Below are 21,635 nucleotides of genomic sequence, written 5' to 3'. Positions count from 1 at the left end.
ATTTCTACCTCTTTGAAAGTGACAAGTGATAAGGATGGATTATTGTGAGAGCCAAGAATTCCTCAGGATAATCCTTCACAGACAAAAGACTGGGACATGCTGGCTTTTTTTTTTTTTTTAAGAGGGACTAACAGTGCTGGTTTGTTGGGCACAGCTGTTTGACTTTCTAAATTTGCTTTATTCAAGGCTCTAGAGAGACATGATTTGAGTCGGTGCGTTTTTGCGCTCTCTGTATAAAGTCTCGTCTCTCTTTCCCCGCTCTCCAGTGATTGCTATAAAAATGTCTCTGTGATTACTCGAGCTCTGATTGGGATGCAGCAGCTCAGTAAAACTGTCTTCGCAGAATAATGCAACTGAGCCATTCAGCCGGAATTAAGCAAGTTGTTTTGACCGTTTGCTTTGCTTGTTATATCTCTACACTAAACATTTAGGCCGATATATTGTGTGTGTGAGTCGTAAAGTAAATAAAAGTAAATTAGGTTTTTACTTTCTGTGCTAAATAAATAAAACACAGAAAGCTAGAAATCAAAATCTTGACTTGCTAAAAAAAAGATTCTAATCTGTCATGTTTGTGTTATTCCACACAGCGAGTTGTTGTGTTCTAATGCAGGCTAGCGCAAATGATTAGTGTATTTGTAGCAGTGTTATTTAATCTTGAATTTTAACTCAATTTGTGTCAGTTCTGCAGTTTTAATCAGCATATGCTGTGCAAGACACCAAGTACTTTTGTGGTGCCTAATTGAACTTAGGGCCTCTGTTTTCTTTTCTTTTTTGCAAAATGTATTCTTCCAAATATAAATATGAACTCTATTAAGCTCGGTAATGATATTTGATGAATCAGATGTTTACTGCTTTGAGATTACTAAATGGAAGTTATGAAGATAGTGTCCTGTAAGTGCTTCTTGTTTCTGGGGATAAACCAAGATAAGAAAAGAGAGTAGAAGAAATTAAATCATCTATGGAGATGTTTAAGATTGATTGTTATGTTATACACAATTGATCCCCATTCTGAAAAAAAAATGTACTGTAGTATTTACACATTACAAAACATTTCTCTAAATTGCTTCCTGCTTTAATCAACAACTAGGCTCCATATTTTATCTACTTAAAGGACAAGCAAGATGAAAAAAATGGCTCCCAGTCATTATATTGTTATAAACCTTAGAGTAAATGTAGCAGCTACTATGGGAAACATAAATTGTTTGCACTCTACAGATTCACCAATCACTGTTTTGTGACAAAAATCTGTCAGAAAGACGTTAAAAGTAGCAGAAAGACAAAAAAAAAACAGTCGAAAACATCTTAGCAGCAATACACACAGCCTTCCTGGTATCTGCTTTAGATCTTGCACTGTTTCACTCTCCTGGAGCCAGAATAAAATTGCTGACATGCCTTGACATGCCGTTGCAAATGTGGTTTCATTTTTAAAAGCTTCCTACTGCTTTATTTCTCCCGACTCCAGTTTAAACACACTGTACTGCTTATTGAAGCATACTGACTGAATCAATACATTCAGTCTGTATTCTGACATGGTCAGAAGTTCAAATCTGGTTGAGAAGACAGGCGTTAGAGGGTAAAACTTACTTTATGTATTTTGTATAGGTACATGGATAAAGTCTTATAAATATCACATCATCAAAGGTGTATTTTGAAACACAAATTGAGTGTAGGAGAAATGTCTCTGCCTTTCAGAGCGTGGGATTCCTGCCCGCCTTTTTCTGCCCCTGGCAAAAGGCTCTGATCCCCTTGGAATATTTGACAATTTCCATCTATCTTTTTGGCATTGAGTATCTTGTCATCTCTACTCAAGATCTTCACTTTGTCAAATAAACCAGGGTGAGCACTTCTCTTTGCCCCCTTGTTGCTCATGTACTTTTGTGATGAAGTCGCACAGAAATTCATCTGTGACTGTCGTTGACAGTGTCTCAATCTCTCTCTCTCTCTCTGTCTGTCTCTCTGTCCCTTTGTCTTTTTCTTTGTTTTCCCAATCTGTCTTTCAATTTGCAAATAACCGAATTCCATCTGCCCCTGTTTTTACGTCAGCTGTTAAAAAGGACATCAAAACAGATTATTATGTCTTGAAAACACTGTTAAGGTTTGGGAAACACTTTCTTACACCACAAACCATAAAGTCTGTGGTTCACAGTCGGTTCAGGAAAGTTTTCAGGACAATTCTTTACTAATTAAATTATTTGTCTGTCCAAGGATCACCAAGCCGAGCTTATTTTTTTTTAAAAAGGCAAACAAAAAAAAAGAAAACTGCGAAGGAATAACAAACAGAATTCATTGAATTCATGTAACAGCCTATCAAAGTCCACCAACCTGAAATAAAGCACAGATATAACATACTTTTAGAAAGAGCAGCTGGTGGAGAAACACCCACTTCCGCGACTGGTCTACCCAGTCTATTCCAAGTATATCCCATAACCTCAGCTTTTGTCTACCTGATTGCTCAAAGAGCTTTTTTTTCCAGTCCGCACTGAAATCAACACAGACTTCACCGTTGCTTCTAAAATTAGCTGCTTCCTCACACATTGACAGTAAAAGTTTACATTTTTTGCCTCCTAGAAAACTGTTCTCTTCTTCTCAGAGGATTTCCCAGTAGTCTTCAATTGTCTTTTAGTGTTAAATTAATTTCAGATATGTTGCTGCTTCTAAACAAAAACTCCTCTGGAGGTTTTTTTTGTTTTTATTTAAGTATGCCATGGCTTCCTGAAATCCCACTGAGTATCTGAGTATCTGATTGTCTCATCTGCTGTTCTGCATTTGCCTATCAGCTACTATAACCAGTATACAACCCAAGTGTCTCTTTGGCACAGAGTAATTTGCTCTCTGCGTCTCCTTCTTCCTCCTTTTCTCTTCTGGCTTTTACTTAGTTCAGAGCAGATGGTTATTAGGTCTGAGCTTCCCCTCTCAAACCTATTTCCCCCTTCTTCAATGTTTGTGCTAAGTGGAGACCTTGAACACTACGACCAGTTCATCCGCCTCACTGCAGTCCCTCTAGACTCCTTTTAAAGGTGCTTTCATTTAATCATTTCTTTAAAAAGATTTTTTTTTCCAGGGCCGTACGAGGTCACAGATCACATCAGAGCTGCTTTCCGACTCAGTGACCATTTAATCAAGCCGAGGTCCATTTCTCAGCTGCTCTTTTCAGACCACCCTTTCTTCCTGGGGCTCAGGGATGAACTTTGTGGCCCTGGTCCTCAGATTCCTATTCCTGCTGAGGCTTTTGAGGGGACTGGGTAACTTACATCTATTCCCAGGGATTTAGAGCTTCACTGGGTGTTCTGTATAGACCCACGGGCCAACGTGAAGTATTGGACCTTGACCCAAACATACAGTCCATTACCAAAACAGGTACTCAATAACTTCAAGATTGAAGTACTCAGCGCAGAATTAGTCTTCTGCAAAAGTTTCAGTTACAAACTAGCCAATTATTTAGATTGATTGTTTTTTTTCTACATTTATTTTACAAACTTAATAGACTGCTGTAAATAAAAGCACAGCTTAATCCAATATGTGATAGCTGTGAGAAATTGTCTTGAAATCAAATACTATCTAAGTCTTAGTATTTCAGGCATTTTATTTCTATTGTTTGTTTTTATGCAGTGCCCGTTTTAAACAAAGTCTTCATATTGTCTCTCAAGTCATGATTTGATAAAGTAGGTCATAGTTGCAGATGTTCATAAACTAAGAGTTGTTCAAACTGTAAAGGGCAGCACCCACTCGCTCTCAGTCATATTTCATTAGATTTGATGGAAATTTGTCAGTGTGGAGTCAATGGCTGAGAGAGATTTAATAATTAGCTCAATAAAGATTCACTCTTTCATTTGTAAATGTGTTAGGTTTTAAAATGTGCTGTGTGCTGTATTGTTCTGATCTGTTAGCCTCCGTCATGTGTGCTGGTGTTGCTTCATTGATCTGTTTTGCTGCCAATCGATGATGGGTGTGGTATTTTCCATGCTCATCAGAACGTAATCAGTCAGCTGAAGAAAAACTATCACATTTTGTTACGCATGATGTTCCAAAAGTTACTTTTCACATTAATTCTATCACCACCTCAGTAGATATTGGAAACATTTTTGTCTTTTTTTTTTTTTTTTTTTCCTTCACTTGGTGATGATGCATTTCCCAAAAGAAATACTGACGAGATTTTTCTCCTGGACCATTAGAAGATTCGAGCAAGTCATTGTTTTCCCCCCGTCCCTCCAATCGTCCTGTCATTAGCCTGTTTTCTTATCTTTACTGTCCTCCCTGCTAGTCAGTGCAGCTAAGTTGTCCATTTTGATGATTTTTCATCCACAGACAATAAACAGACTAATCATTTCAGGCTGATAGAAAATGCCACAGCTGAAATTTTACACAGTGCCATATTTTAATTGACCCTCTTGGAGAGAAATAAAGCTGTGTAGTTGCGTGTGTGTGCGTATCTGTCCACATATGTTGATGAGCTCAATAGAGAAGATTGCTTTTTCAAAGCATCTCAGTCACAAAGACGCCACCAAACCTCAGTGCTCCTTTAACGACTGGAACCACTTTGTAATTACTCTTCTACATCTGTTTCAATTCTTTCTTCATCTCATGGTACAGCTCAGTTTTATATTACTCCTTTTCTGTCTTGCTGTCAGTGGGGACTGCCACATCTGAGATCCGTTCTTCATTCTTTGTCAGCCTCCAATATATTTTGTTCATTGGTTGTTTGACATGAAGTCCCACCTGTTTTCAGCCTTGTTGTTTCCCACCAAGTTTTGTGGGTTGCCTTAGCACTGCCGAGATTCCTGAGGAATGGCTTTGCACTTTCTTTCGGTCATTCATGCCCTACTGTATTTACTGCCTCTAACCTTACAGCCACCCACATCTCCTGGCAGTTTTTTTCGTACTTGTTTGGACTTTTATATGTCAACAACCTCCTTGTTTGTCTATGATGCCTTTTTATGGTCTACCCACTGTTTCCTCCTGCCTGCGTCCACCTATACTTGGGTTCTGCAGTCTGTGGCTTCTTTGATCCTCCACACTTATTTTTAATAATTTTGAGCAAAACTGATAAAGAAATTTGTTACATTTTCAAGCATAATTAATAAAAAACTGACTTTTAGTAGATTCTTTTTCTGCTGTATCTGGATAGAATTATCACAACATAATAAATTGCATGCATTTTTTTATTTATTGTATTTAGGTTGTAAACTATGTTTTTTTTTTTTTTACCTCATTTTCCATAAGTTATTTGATTTATAGAAGATCATGTATTCCTAATACTGCTTCATACCAATATTTTTAGGAATATATATTTTTTTATATTCCAAACTGTCCACAAAATGTATTTTTTTATGGTTGTTTCTGTCTGGTTGGCATCAGGAACCAGGTTTTGAAACTATTGCATAAATATTAAATATGACTAATTTTAGCAGACTCATCGTAGCAAATTCTCTTTGTCCTCAAGTGTTTATTTATTTATTAGCACTAAAAGAATTTCATTTGTAGCCCCTCTCTGTCAAAGACGAAATAACTTACGGCTTACTGCTGGATGCTAAAGTTTTAATCTCAACTCCAAACTTACATGCGTTTGAAATTACTGGTTTCATTAGAACAAAATATATTTTGATTGCACTAAATATATTTGATTACCACAATATTTTTTTTAAACATAGCAAATTTTCGATCCTGTGCTTCATGTAACCTTGGAAAATGTAACCTTGAACCTGGCATTCTTGTTATGCAATGACTATTTTAGTACTTGACCACGTCTCTTGTTGAGCAGGCTTTATTTGTATTTGTTGGCCCCCCAAAAACTGATTTTGGTTATGTTAGGTGATGCCTTGGCTTGTGACGGTGGCGCCCCCTAAACTCTGAAATCATTCTGATAAAGTTTTGCTTACCAGCAGCGTCCTAAGTATATTGAGTCTTTATTCAGTTCAGTTTACTTATATTTCACCAGTTCACAACACACTCAGTACTTAGCAGTTTCAAGGCACTTTCACAAAAAGATCCATTAAATCCAGTCAGCCATTACTCCTCCTGGACAAGCATGTAGCGACAGTGGACAAAGCCGGTGACTTTGAAACAATCCTTCATAATGTGCATGCATGTAGCGACAGTGGACAAAGCCTGTGACTTTGAAACAATCCTTCATAATGTGCATGCATGTAGCAACAGTGGAAAGGCAAAATCCCTTTTAAAGAAAGAAAAAGCAGAACCTGAGTGAGTGGCCTTCTGCTGCAACTGAGTAGGTGTTGGAGAAAAAGAAACAGAGGCGCTGATTTATGAGTAGTTTCTGTCATAAAAAAAAAGAGTAACAAGTTAATGGCAGTAGTAGCTCCTTTAGTGGCTTCATCTAAGAGAGAAACACAGTTCTACTATAGCGATTTTTTTTTTTTTTTTTGTATGAACTGGTTTGGGGTTTTGATGCTCACTGGTTGAGATCTTGTCATAGATAGGGGTGAGCAATCCTTTTCCAAGAGGCTGTTAACCTGCAAGTTTTACATGTTTACCAGCTTGAACACCCTTAAATCGCATGAACTGGTCATTAGTCACGTAAAACAGGTGACTGAGAATATAATAAATGCTTTCTTTGTGACAGTGCATTCAGCTCACAAGTCAGCATTACATACAATTGTAAGTTCTCATCCAAACTGGTTTTGGATGGGAACCAGTTTGTTGTGCAGATGAAGTCTAATGGTGCTCAAATGTGTTCAGCCATCAATGGCTACAGGTAACGCCTTGATTAGACTGATAAGCTACCCCTGTAACTTGGTGTGTAGGATGCAAAAACATAGATAGACTTGACATGAATAACATGGAGGTGAGAGACTGAGCTTTTAGAAGAAAACCACTTATTTAAAAGCAGTAAAAATAAAAAGTAATTATGTGGAATACCCACGTCTTTAAACCTGAAGTGAAAACTTCAGGCTGGGCTCGCTGCCCAGTTGAGCCGTGGATGGAACTATTTGGTGCAAATGGATGAAAAACTGTTTCCAGGAGGTCCAATTCACAGGTGAGCAAACCTTTTCACTGTTCTCTCTTTTCTGTGCCAAAACCAGTCCCTGTAGCCATTATTTCCAGTCTCATTCTCTTTTGACTATTTTTGTTATCAAGCAGATGATTTTTTTTTTTTTTTTTTGTTATTAGTAAATTTACACAATAAAGAGTAAGCTCAATATTGTGATTGTGGAATGAAATTCTGACCATAAGGAATCTCGAAGTAGAATGTCGAATCTGTAACTGATGTAAAGTTATGCAGTCTAGGTTTGCATATAAATATGCATATTTATTTGCATATGTTGCTCATCTAAATCTGTCTAGTTGTAAAAAGCACAAATGTCTGCTTTTAAAGAATCTTTTATTGGTGTAGATTATCTAATTTATGTGATCATTCTACCTAGTTTTAGATTTGAATGAGAAATTATCCAATTTTGTCCAATGCACTGTGAAATAACCCATTAGTTTAGCAACAGTTCAAAACTACAAACCAGAAGACAATTCCAGCTCCAATAGAACCAAATGTTTTTTGTTTGTTTATCTCTTGGTAATCACACAGTTCTCACAAACCATGTATTTTAATTGACCGTTTCTTGCTCTACCTGGTATAGAAAATGCTGCCAGAAAAAAATGTTTTAAAAGTGGAAACCTCTCCAATCGTTTTGTAAGTTGTCAACCAACGTGATGGCAAATCTTTATCAGCCAAATCCGTTCAGTCAACTGGCCAACTCAGGAACTACTTCCATTCTGACTTCAGAATAAGAGCCTCAAATTATAGTCTCAGCACAGTGTACATTTCACCTTGAAAGAAAAACGTCATGGTGCTTCTTGTCAAATCTCTAAAGATGCATCTGTAATGCCTCTTCTATGCTGAACAACATACATTATCTCGTGTATAACTAGTCAATGATTGATACAGATAATGCAGCTCTGTCTTTTGGACAAACTGCAAGCTGACAAGTGCGTATGTTTTCATCTGCTGTCTTGCATCCTAAACAGATTGCTTGTAAGGCTGGCATGTTGGGGAATATTTGCAGAAAGCAGATGATGCTCTGCTGTGGCATCTGGTATTCTCAGCATTCTCCCTGAATGTAGTATCTCAGCGTTCTGTTTTTCTCACAGGGTCGATGGGCGACGGCCCTCACTGGGTCTCAACACTGACCTGTGACATCACTTCCTGCTGATGCAGCACAGCTGTCATAAATAAGACTCTGTCCTTCAGCCTAAAAACCCTATCCTAGTGATGTTGCTGCTGCGAAAAGAGACACATTCACACACACACACACACACACACACACACACTCCCGCGACACCTTTGATCCTCATTTTGCTCTGTGTTTTCAACAAGCTTTCAAATTAGTCTGAATGTGTTCAAGTAAAGACATGTGGAAGCTGCACCGAAAGAGGAGACTTTGAATATGGGCTGCCAGTTGTGCTGGACTCTCATTAACCCTGCCCACCCCCATCTCTCTTTGCCGAGTCTCCTTCATAAGCTCGTCCAGGCCTGAAGTGATACATGTGCCTATGAAGTGTCAGTGGCGATAAAGATGCCACCACTTCACTGTTTTAATTGGAACCTTTGCTGTCGACGTGTGAACAGCTGCAGAATTGAGAAGGGCAGATCTATCATCCTTGCCCTCCACAGACCACCTAAGGTTAGACGGCAACAGATACTGTGGCGGAAAACCCCCGCGGCTGCTGTTTGTTTATGATTCAGTTTTTACACTTCTGTAGCCGCGTATTAATATGTGGTGATAAAATGACGAAGGTACGAGCACACTTGGAGGAGTAGGAAGTAGATGAATCAAGTGACTAGAAAAGGTTATTTATAGTTCACACAGTCACACCAGTTGACACTGGCTGACTCACGCAGTCACACAAATTCAGATGCTCATGTGTGAGTTCTTTAGTCTCCCTGCAGACACAAATCCATTATTCATTTCAAAATGACTCATTTTTTGCCCCGTGGCACCTGGCAGTAGTGTGGCGCCTGACCAAGGGGGAGTGTTTGTCTAATTAATGCAGATTCTGCAAAGAAACAATAGGATCTTGGCTCGAATATGTTGATGTAAAACAGTAGTTGTGACCAGATGTAGTCCAACCTAATTTCATCATTTTCACTCTGTGCAATAACATATTTCTGAAGGGATCGATGTGCTATACCTTCCTTGCATTGCTTAACTGGTAATAAATTTGATAATAGGATTTTTTTTTGCCAAGTTTTACATTACAGATAAAATCAGATTTCTGAGTTTTGATAATTCTTCTTGACATAAAGATCTTCCCTCTTCTAGTTTTTCTATCCACAGACTTTTTTTTTTTTTTTTTTTCCCCAACTCGGCACCAGAAGAGACCTGATTGGGAAAATGGCTTTAGATGCAGGTTTAGGGAAAACTTGTCTGCTGCTTCAGACCGCCATGTCATGAGGTGATGGTTGAATACAACAAGAAGTTCACTAATAATGTTTACATTCAGCTTCAGTTTGTGGTTTTATGTACCTTTATTGTTGTTGTTTTTATTATGTCCTTTTTTTATTGCTGTACTGTAGTTTTAGCCTCTGTCTGTCTGTTTGTCTGTCTGTCTGTCTGTCTATCTATAGATCTATAAATCTAAAGATCTGTTTTCACTTTTTTCAGGTGGTGTACATTTGGTGAGAGTAAAGAAAAATGTTTTGGTCCACTTTTCTTTTCTCACATTCACTGATCTGAATTAAACTCCTTCATGTTCCCAAGCAGTGGACACACACACGTTGCTTTGGCCATTGAAGCTGGAGTAACTAACTTTTATTAAAAGAAAAAAAAATGACATTGGTTATAATTGTCACTATGCCATGACAGAAGAACATGAGACTGATAATGTGTGGAAAAATTGAAGCTCCCAAGGGTCCTTTTAGTGGTCCTGCTGCCATCTGCAGAAATACACAGCTCCATCAATCAGAACCAAGAGGAAGGTCTTAGTGCTGTCAATCACTCATGTACATGCTGCTCACATCCTCCACCTGAGTCTCCGCTGTGCTGCAGCTCCTTCCCCACAGCTGAGACGACCATGAATACATACCATAAACAGTTTTCCTGTAACTTTAGGTTGTTTTTCCAGTGTTGGCATAGCAACAGCAAACTGGAAATCTTGAGCTTGTAGACACTGTGGTGTGGAGAAAGGGTTTGTGCAGAGTGTACATGAGTATGATTGACAGTGCTGAGATATTCCTCATAGTCTAGCCAGGATATCACTGGGCATAACGTGAAAAGGGACATTTAGCCAAATTTGATTTTACATTTTTATTGAATCTTGTATTTATAATTTTAACTAAACGACTTACAGAAAATTGAAACAAATTAAATATTTTTAAATAAATAAATTAGTTTGTTAAAACTTGACTGTTGACTGTTTTTAAAATTCACATTTTTATTTATTTATTTATTTTTTTATTTTTTTGTTGAATAATTCTAATCTGAAAAGGAACAGATTAGAATTATCTGTTCATTACATGAAGGAATTACATACCTTCATGTAATTCAAGCTTCTCACCAAAGCTTTCTTTGGTATGTGACCAAAATGTAGTAAGCACTCTTGACTGTCAGTGCACATATTTGTACATTAAAGCAAGGAGTTACCATAAATTACTTTGATAGATGCACTCGACATACAATTAGACAGGCAAAAAGACACAGTCAAATTCACAGCTTCTGCTTTTCTAAGCAGATGCATTTCTAGGTGAAACTATGTCATCTAATTCAAATATTTAATAGGTTGAGACATAGTTCTGCTTTGCATGCCATTAAATAGCAATCTAAATAACATTTACATGTAATTTACGTTTATTACATTTTATTGAAGAGTGGTGTCAGCATTGTGTGCATATTAAAGCTCATATTTATTCTGCTAGCCAGCATGATTCCTCTGCAGGATTTGCAAATGAATGCAAATATGAGGTACCTTCCTAGACGACTTTTGAAAGGTGGTGGTTACAAGAAATGGTTATGAAGTCTGAACTTAAGATTATTTTCCAGAAATGTCTTACTTGGCTTAGTCATAACATATAATATGAAGTGACGTGATGCCTTTCTGTTTGGGGTTTGTGTTTTCCTATCTGAACTTTCATGTTTTCTTTCAGTAAATGCCCTAATTTCCCCTGATGGTTGCCTACGTTCTTAATCATGTTATGAGTGTGAGTGTACATAGTCGTCATCACTATTTGCTCTGTTATCAACCAGCAGACGTGTCCAGACTGTTCCTCTCTTTATCCCCGAAGCGGTCTAAAATATATTTATTATTGTCATGTTACAATCCCAGTCTCTAATCAATGTTATTTGGCGTTTGGCATAGACCTGCACATAAAAGAATTTTCAAAATGTTCAATTATTTTCGAAACTAATTTTAAAGCTGTGGTATGCAGTAATAATAAACACTTCAGAGAGACTACTTTGTTTAAACCGGCTACCACAGCAATTATCTATGGGTGTATGTGTCTACCAGAAGTTTTGGTTGCCTTCATGTCCATGCTGTCAGTGAACAGTTTGCCACAGTGCCACTCTCCTACATACTACTACTTTTTTAGATGGACAGCAAGACTACATGGACTGATCAGTTTTTTTTTTGTTTGTTTTTTTTTTTTTACCTAACCCCTAATTTAAACCTCTCAACAACGTTACTCCTTTGTGCTTAGACTGTGTAGGTTCCTTGGTCTTCAAGTTCCTATTTGTTCTCTTTGAAACTTCTGACGTCTTTAGGGAACAGATGCATTATATCATTAAATTGTTCACAGGTGGATTCAGTTTCGTAAACAGACAATCCTCTGAAACCAAAGGGTTGCACCAGATATCATTTATTATTTAAGTAATAGATATGCACTTTCCTATTCATAAGATCTGTCAACTTTTGAAAACCAAGTATCACGGTTATGTGCTGTGTCTGTCACCTAAAATCCTAATAACCTACACTGAAGTTGCCGATTTTTTTTAAAAGGTTTTATCGGTTCTAGCAACTTTATTTAACAATTTTCAGACAAAAACGCGGGTTATGAGAGAAGGATAAGACATGCGGCAAAGGTCATGGGAACCGGTGATGGCCGTGGGGAGGACTAAATGGATTTGCCCGTTATCCTTATGCCATGCCCAGAGTTTGTGATTTTAACATGAAAGAAATGTGAAAGTTCAAAGGTTAGAAATACTTTTGTAAGGCGCTATAGCTGTTTCTTTCTTCATGACTTAGAGTGTTTTTTTATTGTAAAATACAAGACCATTTTCCAAGTGAAATTACAAGGTGTGCAGCATGCATTTTAAGAGTCTTCCCTCTCCTTTTTTGTTCACAGTATTACTTACAGGCACAATTCTTGGTCAGATTTAATTTTTATTATTCTTGGCTCCAGCCTGACAAAATACTGTCTTTTTCCAGCAAGAATAATAATAAAACCATTTAATTGCATTAACATAAAGCCTTTGAATGATCACTACCAAAAAATGGTAGTGATAATGAAGCAATTACTATTTTGAGACAGCAATTAGCCTGGCACCTTCCTCCAATGCTATAATTACCAACAGCAAGAGGGGTGTGGATGGATGTATTTGTTGGAAGTCTTTGAAGGAGCTGGAAGCAATAGAGAAGATGAAGATGGGGAAGATAGGCTGTCAAAGACCAGGCGTATCATCCCGAAACATGCTATTCCCTTCTGACACCTCCACAATAACCTTAGAGAGGAGCAATTGCTTTCCTCTGTCCGCACACAAATTTCAATGTTGTTTTGCACACATCTCTCCATTATGAGTGTTTTTTCTTCTTCTTCTTCTTCTTCTTCTTCTTCTTTTTTTTTTTCTTTTTTTTTATAACAGAGCGGATGTTGAAATTGAGGGAGTGAGATGGAAGAAGCGAGGCTGGCATGGATGGAAGAAGGGTGGGGTAAAAGAATGAGAAAGAGAGATTGGTTTTCATGCCTGGTAGTCAGCGAGCCTGTAAATCTCCCAGGAGCGTAGTGGAAGACAGCAGAAGGTTGATAGTCATCCATCACTCCTGACAACCCCGGTGCTCTGGAAGGGCCTGACAGCACAGCCCTGCCTGAGAGAGAGAGTTGGGGGCCGTACAGAGATGGAGGCGGGGAGGAAGGGGGGTGCAGAGAACAGCAAAAGAAAGATAAATAGAATGAGATGCTGACTATAGAATGAGCAAATTAACTCTTCCATGTTTAAACCAGGCAGCCAATTGGGAAAGGAAGGTAAGAAGATAAATGGGAGGAGAGTATAGAAGTGGGGAAAGGAAGAGGTGCAGCAGTTGGTTTTTATGGCTGCTCTGCTCAGCCTGCATTGAGTGAGTTTGATGGCAGTTATGCTGGTGATGACGTTAAACTGGACAGGCTGGAACAAGCTCATGGATTCATAAAGCTTAATGTTTTCTTTGTTCAAGGAAGAACTTTGTTTTTGAAAACTAATATTTTACTATAGAGCTGCTTATGCAAGATTTGCCAGAAGCGTGCATGCATAGCTTTTTAATCGGCTGACCAGTTGGCTGTGAATAAAGCTAAAAAAGAGTGTTTTAAATGGCTCTCATTTCTCCAAATCAAACACAGCATCATTTTTTAATGATCTCTCAAAATTATTCCACCCCTTCTTGATGAGCATCTTTAGGACAGGGTGGAGCACCCTTTTGCTGTTACGACCTGCTGCAGATGTGATTCATAGCCAGACATAATCTCCTGGCCGAGTTCCTGAGGAACTGCCTTATGGACTGAAGCCTCCAGCTCAATAGCTTTTCTTAGCCTGTGATGGCACCAAATTCTCAAAAAGTCGGGCAACTATGACGGCCATTCCATTCTCTTCCAGGACTTACTTCTGAAGTCTTCGAACTTTAGCATATTAAAGTCATCATTGTCCTGCTTGAAGTTCCAGCGATGCTTAAGCTTCAGCTCACAGACACAACATCCTCCCCCTAGACTTTCAAATATAGATTTTCCCCTCCTCACATTGGACATTTCCTGTCCCACAGGAAGCAAAACCGAATGCGTGTCACTGACTTCACTGTAGGTATGCATCTGTACTCTGCCTTATTCCTCCTTTCCAAACATAACTATTATCCATTCGCCTGAAAGTTTGAACTTTAATTTATCACCCCATAGGAAAAAAATCCAAACCTTTTTTTTTTTTTGGTCTATTTGTTTAGGTATGAGCAAATTGGAGTTTATTTTTCTTTTATTTCTGGGTCAGTTGTAGTGCATTTCTTAGACTTCAAACATGGAGAGATTGTTTTGTATGCACTTTACTGTGGGAGCTGAAAGCTGCCATCGAATATTTCTGCTGGTCTTTTTTTAGTCAGTTGAGAGTTTTGACCAACTCCCTCCTTGAAACTTCGTGGCATCTGTTGTTAACGTCATCGTTTTGCCACATCCAGATGGCTTAGCTGTTCTGTAATTTGAAATTTGTTAACCATGAATCCAGTTGCATTTCTAGAAAAATGCAGGGTTTTCACTATTTTAGTGTCCTTTGTCTCATTTGTGTAAGGCAATGATATCTGTGAACTAATCTGGACAATTCACTTGACTTAGCCATGTTTCTAACATGCAATGAAATATCACTTTCAGCAGTTATCTGAGATGCTCCATCTCAATTATGCAATTTTTTTCTTTAATTTTAGGTTAGATCAGGGGTGGGATAGATTGAACAAAATAAATATAGGATCAGGTAGAAAACACATTACTTATACATGTGCATGCATAGACTACAATATTTGCCTGGTGTGAATAGGATCACTTTGTATTCAGAAATGTCTGATCTGTAGATGGAAAATAAAGTGTAGCATGCCCATGATGCATTGTATTTATGTCAGTCTCCCAAAAAATACATAACAAGTTTTAAATTCACAACATGGATTCCATGATCTTGGCCGGTAAAGACTTTTTCAAAGTGGAAACAATGTTTACTCTTTCATTTCACACTACGCGCAATTTGTGTGATATAGTATCAGTTCATTGAACAGGCTGGTGTTTCACGCTTCTGGTGTGACGTTTCTGTATTTTGAATATATAGTTGTCTGTGGGTCTCTGTGTGTGTGACCTTTATTAGTGTCTGGAGGTTATTGGCCCTCTGTTGTCACTTTGTAAAGAGGAGCCCTAATTAAAGGAGTTCCAGTTGACCATTGTGTGACAATGGAAGGAAGAGATTGCCTTTCAGCTCGGTGACCAATGCAGAAACTTCCTCCTCCTCCTGTCGAATAAAAGAGTCCGATACAGAAAGCGATGAATGCCTAAACCAAACAAAGGCTCTTTAAAAGACTGTCACCATGCTATCTGATATCTCCTGCACCAGCACTCCTTTGAATAAATCTTTTTTCACTGAAGCAGGGAGAAGGAAATTAAAAGCTGACATTTAAAAGGCTGCTGCTAGGGCTCGAGGCCCCCAGGATCAATACCAAGGTATCTCACAAGTTTCCCCACATATTAGCTCATGTTTCCACAGGGCATCACAGACCAACTAAAATGAAACCAAAATCACTTTTTGGAATATTACTGTTTTGTAAACATTCAGTGAAAGCTGACTGAGTTGGGTGACAGTGCCAGGGTGTGTCTTGTGTTTCTGTGCCTGTGTGTTTAGAGGCTCTCCTCTTTCCTGCGTCAGCACCTTGAGTTGACATTGTTCAGTGGGGATTACGAGTACTGTCAACAGCATCATACTGGAGAGAGAAACAGAGGAGGAATCAGAGTAAGAGTAAACAAGAATAGTAAGGTGTGGGGTTGTGTGTAGGGGGAGCGAAGGGGTTACTTTAAGCAACATTCCTGACATTTCTGTACTGGGTGACATTGTCAGCTTGCAACTTTGTGAACAGGTTGTCAACTCATGTATAGCAGCCTTACTCAAGGTCATGTATGTTCTCCCAAAGGAGTTATGGCTGTCCCCTTTTTTTCCCTGACATGCAAACATGTGTCCCGCCCTACACATATGAGACTATGACCTCCGTCCTCTCCCACAGCTCCTCAAACTTTCCCTCTCCGCAGCCCTGTCACAAAGTTACCCTCATCTATGGCTGCCTTGTAACCTTTCTCTGTGTAGCCCTGCTTTAAAAGAGCTTAGCCAGAGCTGAGCCAATACCGGTACCAGTACTGGGAGTTCCCTGCAATGAGTAAAAGGGCTCTGGTTCCTACACTACCACTAGAATAAATAGGCAGCACTTTAAGGGCTCATAATCAGTTTAAGTGGTCCTCTTTCGTAATACACTATTATGCACGAGATCATGAGCGCCAAGCAGGAACATAAAAAAACCTACCATTGAAGAGCTTATTAAGTTATTTTACTATATCTCACAGTAGCAGTCATTCTCTTTCTACGTCTGTCTTTTGCTTTGAATCTGTGTGTTTGTGAGGCTACTTAGGGCTTTAGCTTGTCAGGTAATCCCTCGTACTTTGGAGGATGGGCACGATGTGCGTCAGTGATCAAACTGATCAAAGACAACAAGACAAGAACAGGCAGAGCTGTCAGCAGCCATCAGCCAGCCTGTATCTGATTGTTATGGACAGAGCTGACAGATCTACTAGCCGCTGTTATGAAATCAGAGAGCAGCCGAAAGGAATCGGTAAACTAAAATAAACTGAGCAGTTACTGGTAGAAATGCTTTGTTATATATATTTTTGTGGTTTAAACTCCTTTTATTGAAGAGACAACTTGTTGAAGTGACCATATTTTTTATCCAGCTTTGTTGAAGTAATGCATGGCAGCCTCTTGCAACTGTCCTTTCACTGCCCACTGCTGGTCGGCTGACTGAACGCAACAAGGAAAAAAAATTGTCCCCGTTTGGAAATCTTTCTGATTATGAATAATACAGTCAGTGTTTGACGTAAAGAAGCAGCTCCATTTTATTCAGACTACAATGTTTGGAAGCAAAGGAGGAGAAATATATTCAGCAGCGAAATGCAAGCTGATAGCCTCACTAGTAAATGGCCTATTACACTTGTTCTACTTGTGTTGGTTCATAAAGAGCAACATTTCAAAACAAACATTTGAACACTGGTAGTAAATTATTTTAGACATAGCAGGAATAATTGTTTCCTTTCATTTCAAACCAAACAGATTCAGTTTTTCTTTTATATTTTGTTTTAATACTGTGATACCTTGGTAGTTTTGTCTGGTATGATAAGAATCTTGTACTGGGAAATGCCTCCTTTCCCTTGTCATGGAAATTATTAGAGCTTTTAAGTATAAAATTTGTATTTGCTATTTTTTAGAATGAAAGAGGTCTGGAAAATAAAGATTGTTAGAAAACATTCCCTTTCCCCCCCAGATCTTGTTTGTGTTGTACAGAGCTTGAACCTTTCACACCTTTCCTTTGGCGAGAGAACAGTTCAACTCAGAGCCACACAGAGACAAACACACACACACACACACACACACACGCACACACGCACAGTCAAGTTGGAGAAGACTCCAAAAGCGGAAGAGGCTGAGAGCAGTGTTTGCAAAATGAGAGTTCAGTTTTATTTCCGTAGATAGCGAACATCTTCCACAAATTTTCTCCTGCTGTCATTCCCGCAGCGCAGTGGTAATTTTTATAGTGTATAGGAGGGAGATTGCTGGGACCGAGCTGCATTTCTGAGTGTAAACAGCAGGGGCATCATGCATTGAAGGTTTCTTAGCTAAAAGTTGGTGTAGCTAGCTCCACATTTTTATCAGTTCAACACATAAAAACACTCTGATGCATAAAACTGTGCGCACACACGTGGCTGTGCACCTTTCCTTTATGTATCTCATTTTGTCTGAAATGTCAGTTGTGGGTGTCGCACCTTTATGAAGCTGCTTATGACTGTATAAGATTGCCTACGCCATGTTCACCTTAACAATTGTCAAATCTGACCTGTTTGGAGTTAAGCAATTACCTTCTTTTCCCAGTATCCACTTCTCTTAAGTATCTAGGACTTACATTTTACTCCTCATTAGGCTTTGGCAAACACATCACAGTGATTTCTCGGTCCTGTTTCCACAACACGAGACATGATCTCCAGAGCCTAAGATTATTCATACTTTGATGCTGTAGTGTTTTGACTATTATTGTGTTGTTTTTGTCAGTCTGGACATGCCACCAGTTTCATGCCTGCCAGGTGTCCAGAACGCAGCAGCCAGACTTCTCACTAAATTTAGTAAATACACTTAAATCACTCCGGTATTATAGTCTCGACTGTGACTCGCATTACAACAAACAATTACAGTATAATGTCCTGTTTTGATAACAGCGACGTGATGATTTACTGTAATAACATCCTAAAATAGGGTTGTTACATTTGTCTCCATTTTTGTATGAAGGAATGTATAATCTAACTTTCATCTATCGAAGGAAGTAAACTTGCAAGTATTCAATTAGGGATTTTAGGAAGTTGTTTTGTCAACATGTTTCCGATCTTGATACTTTTCTAACATAATCACTCAAGGTTTATCTACATATTTATGCATTACGTTTCAGCATTTGGTTGAACTGCATCCAGGAAGCCAAACACAGAATGGATATTAATCCAAACAGATTTTTCCGGTTTTAATGCAGTCTTGTCCCAAAGCAGTTACAATCACATTGTTTTACTGCCAGGTGCTGTAACTGACAGGTCATGTTAAAGGTTAACAGAGAGGCCAGAGTTAGAAATCAGTGACTTAATGTTTTAAATGAGATGTCTGGCCTTCCCCTTAACCTTGATGTATAGCTTAGATCAGACTTTTTTTTTTCTTTTTTTTTTAACTATGTAAAATGTTTTGAAAAGAAAACCGCAACTTGTACAATGACTTTTCTTTTTTCCCCTCTCTGTTGGCTTCATAAGAAAGTATTTTGTGACTCATTGGTTTTGATCAACTACCTCATTAATTCCCTGCAGATCCATTATAGTTAGTTTCTGCCCTGAGAGATGTGAAGTCTTATTCATTGCACCAACATCTTCCAAAGTTATACATTTATGTTCACAAAAGCAAAGTTGAATTCAAACTGGTATTCACAACGGCACCTCAGAGTGTATTTACTAGTGTTTGGTGCATGTGTTTGTGTGTTAATGGCATGTGTGCATCGATGTTGTGACACCTGTTCCAGCATGACGCTCATCAGCCATGAGGACGACACGGGGTTTTGACACTCCCTGTCGATATGACATCTCAGACAACATGGATGTTAATCTCTCCTAACTGCTCACGGCCTAATTAAATCTTCCAGAGCAGCACACATGTGCAAATCCATGCACACACATGAAGTACATGTGAGAACTTCTAATTTGGTCCTGGTTGTGTGTAATTTATTTATTTCTGTTCTCTAGAATTAGGCATGCAGTGGTTTGTTTGATTATTAGAGCTAGTGTTTGACAAAAAGGTGAGACCATTAAAGTTGTTGCTAAGTTAAATATACAATGTTTGTACACGCACCATTCTTCCGTTTTATATTGGTCATAAACCACTTTTCAGCTTCCATTGGGTTGTTTTTTTTTTTTACTGTCTGGCTCTACTTGAAGGATGCCTATAAGAGGGAAAGTAATCAAAAATATTCTCAAATCTAACATGAAAAGTAATCTAAGTTTATATTTTCTAAACTTAAGTTGTTTAGTGTCAGTTGACTCTTAAAGAAAAATGATCTGATCAATCCAAAATAAATCTGATTTACCTCCTCCTAGTACACTCTGGACGATTAAACCACAATGAACAATGAATACCTGATGTATATTACTGTAAATAATGTCAATAACAAAGCAGGTATAAAATGACATGGGCAGTTTTAAATACCTCGCAAACGGCTTGGGCACAAAACAACCAAAATGAAAAAAGGCAAAGAAAAAGTGGCAACATGATCACCAGATGCATCCACGTAGGAACAATGGCCTGCTCCCTTTCTACCATTTGTTTTTCTTAGATCCACAAAGTTTGTGATTGTTTTTACTCTGCTTTTTTTTAACTTAAATTTATTCAAAGAACCACAGAATGACTGCGTATCTGGTGCTTCCTTTCTAAACACTTCACTTGTTTTTTGTCCTTAATGTCCTTCCACAGACCGAGGAACTCCATTTACTTCGAGTTTCTTCCCATAATAACTTTTCTCCCTTATTTATCTCTGTGCATCTGTTTTCTTATCTATTTGTCTGTTTGTGTATTACTTTTTTTTTTTTTACCTTACCACCTTTTCCCCCGCTTGACTGTTTGCCACCCTCGTTCCGTGTATCATCGCGCCTGTGATTCAGTCTTCCTTTTTTTTTTTGTTCCTCCATCTTTGTCATCTGTCAAGACTTGGCTCCCTCAGAGTTAAACAGGCTAAACAAAAAGATTACAAACAGTGGGTAGAGTGAATCTAAAGAGGAAGACAATTTGAATTTGTTGTGGATGTAGAATGAGAAAAGGGCTGTGCAGTCAAAGAAAGGCAGTGGAGTCAGAGTAAGGCTGTATTTGCCTGAGGGGAAAAGGCTGAAAAGTAGCTCTCTCAACAGATGTGCGGGGCAGTAAAGTGTAATTGAAATGCCAGCAGCAATGGTCTTATCTCCCTGCTACAGGAGCCTGCTGCCAGTCTCAACATCAGTTAGATGTCATTTTACCTAAGTCTGAATCAGCCTGCCACAATCCGCAATCCCCATTCCTCTGATGCTAGGCAGGAGAAAAAGGCAGAAATGGATGAGGGGGAGGAGAAAGAAAGGGAGGGAGAGGCAGGGTGGGGGATTTTGTAATAGGATTTCAGTAGCACCCAGTTAACTTCCACCACCTGGACTTAGTTGGTAATTTGATATGCCCCATCAATAGGATTAATTTACACCACCGCGACATTACCATTGCCATTTCTTTGACTGTTTAAAAAAAAAAAATATATATATAAATCGATTCATTTCTCCCCACACATTTCTACGCTTGTCCTGATCCTAATCAAACTGGAGGTGGGAGGAAGGAAGTGAGGGAGATCTGTTACAGAGTTTTTTAGCTATATACAAAGTCTTTGCACCCGGAGGAGGGTTGCAGCCAGACGGACATCCGCTGTGCTCCAGGCAAGGCTTTTTTTTTTTTTTGGCCAGGCGACATCCCTATGGGGGGAACCATAATGTCCTCCCAGATTAAAGGCTGGCACTCCTGAGCTGCTGCCTTTTATCAGAAACTTTGCTTCCACAACATGGGATCATCTGTGGGACATTAAAGCTGACTTATTTCTAGAATGTAATCCTAACGTGCCATGATTTTTGTGCCAGTGGTTATTTTTGTGGCGGCAGTAACAACTTCTCTACAACTCTGCACCATTTTTGACTCTTTTTTTTTTTCAGGTACCACAAGTTGACATGAGTTGTAGCCAACTGAAAATAAAAAAAATATATACTTCTGAACTATACTGTACTTGTACACAGTTTTCATAATTTTACCAAACTGTAATCTGTGTTATGTTTTAATGTGTTAATGGTTTAGAAAAAATGATAGTTGTACTTCTACAAACTCTCCTGCCTGAGCTGAAAATCTCAGTAGGTCCTTCAGACTTACTGTGCACACCAAGGTTTTCAGATCTCTGTAAAAAAAAACATTCTAATAACATTAATCACTTCCCACGACACAGAAGAATTAATTTGATGAATAGTTCTCATCAAATTAAAGTGTTGAGGCTGTATTTGAGTCAATTTCTGGTCATTTTCCAAACATGTTTTTACTACATTAGCTGAATTGCTTTACACTTTAATTTGAAAATAATGCATTTTTAAATCA

General features: G+C 38.5%; 1 protein-coding gene across 1 annotated transcript in view; it reads left to right on the top strand.

Annotated features, from left to right (window-relative positions):
* Nucleotides 1-21,635, top strand: part of agbl4 (AGBL carboxypeptidase 4) — a 303,338-nt gene that overhangs the window by 85,558 nt on the left and 196,145 nt on the right. The window lies entirely within an intron of this gene.

Source organism: Poecilia formosa, unplaced genomic scaffold (assembly GCF_000485575.1).
Source record: "Poecilia formosa unplaced genomic scaffold, Poecilia_formosa-5.1.2 Scaffold52, whole genome shotgun sequence".
Classification (NCBI taxonomy): domain Eukaryota; kingdom Metazoa; phylum Chordata; class Actinopteri; order Cyprinodontiformes; family Poeciliidae; genus Poecilia; species Poecilia formosa.
Note: the sequence above shows the minus strand (reverse complement) of the source record. Positions and strands in the feature narration are given on the sequence as shown.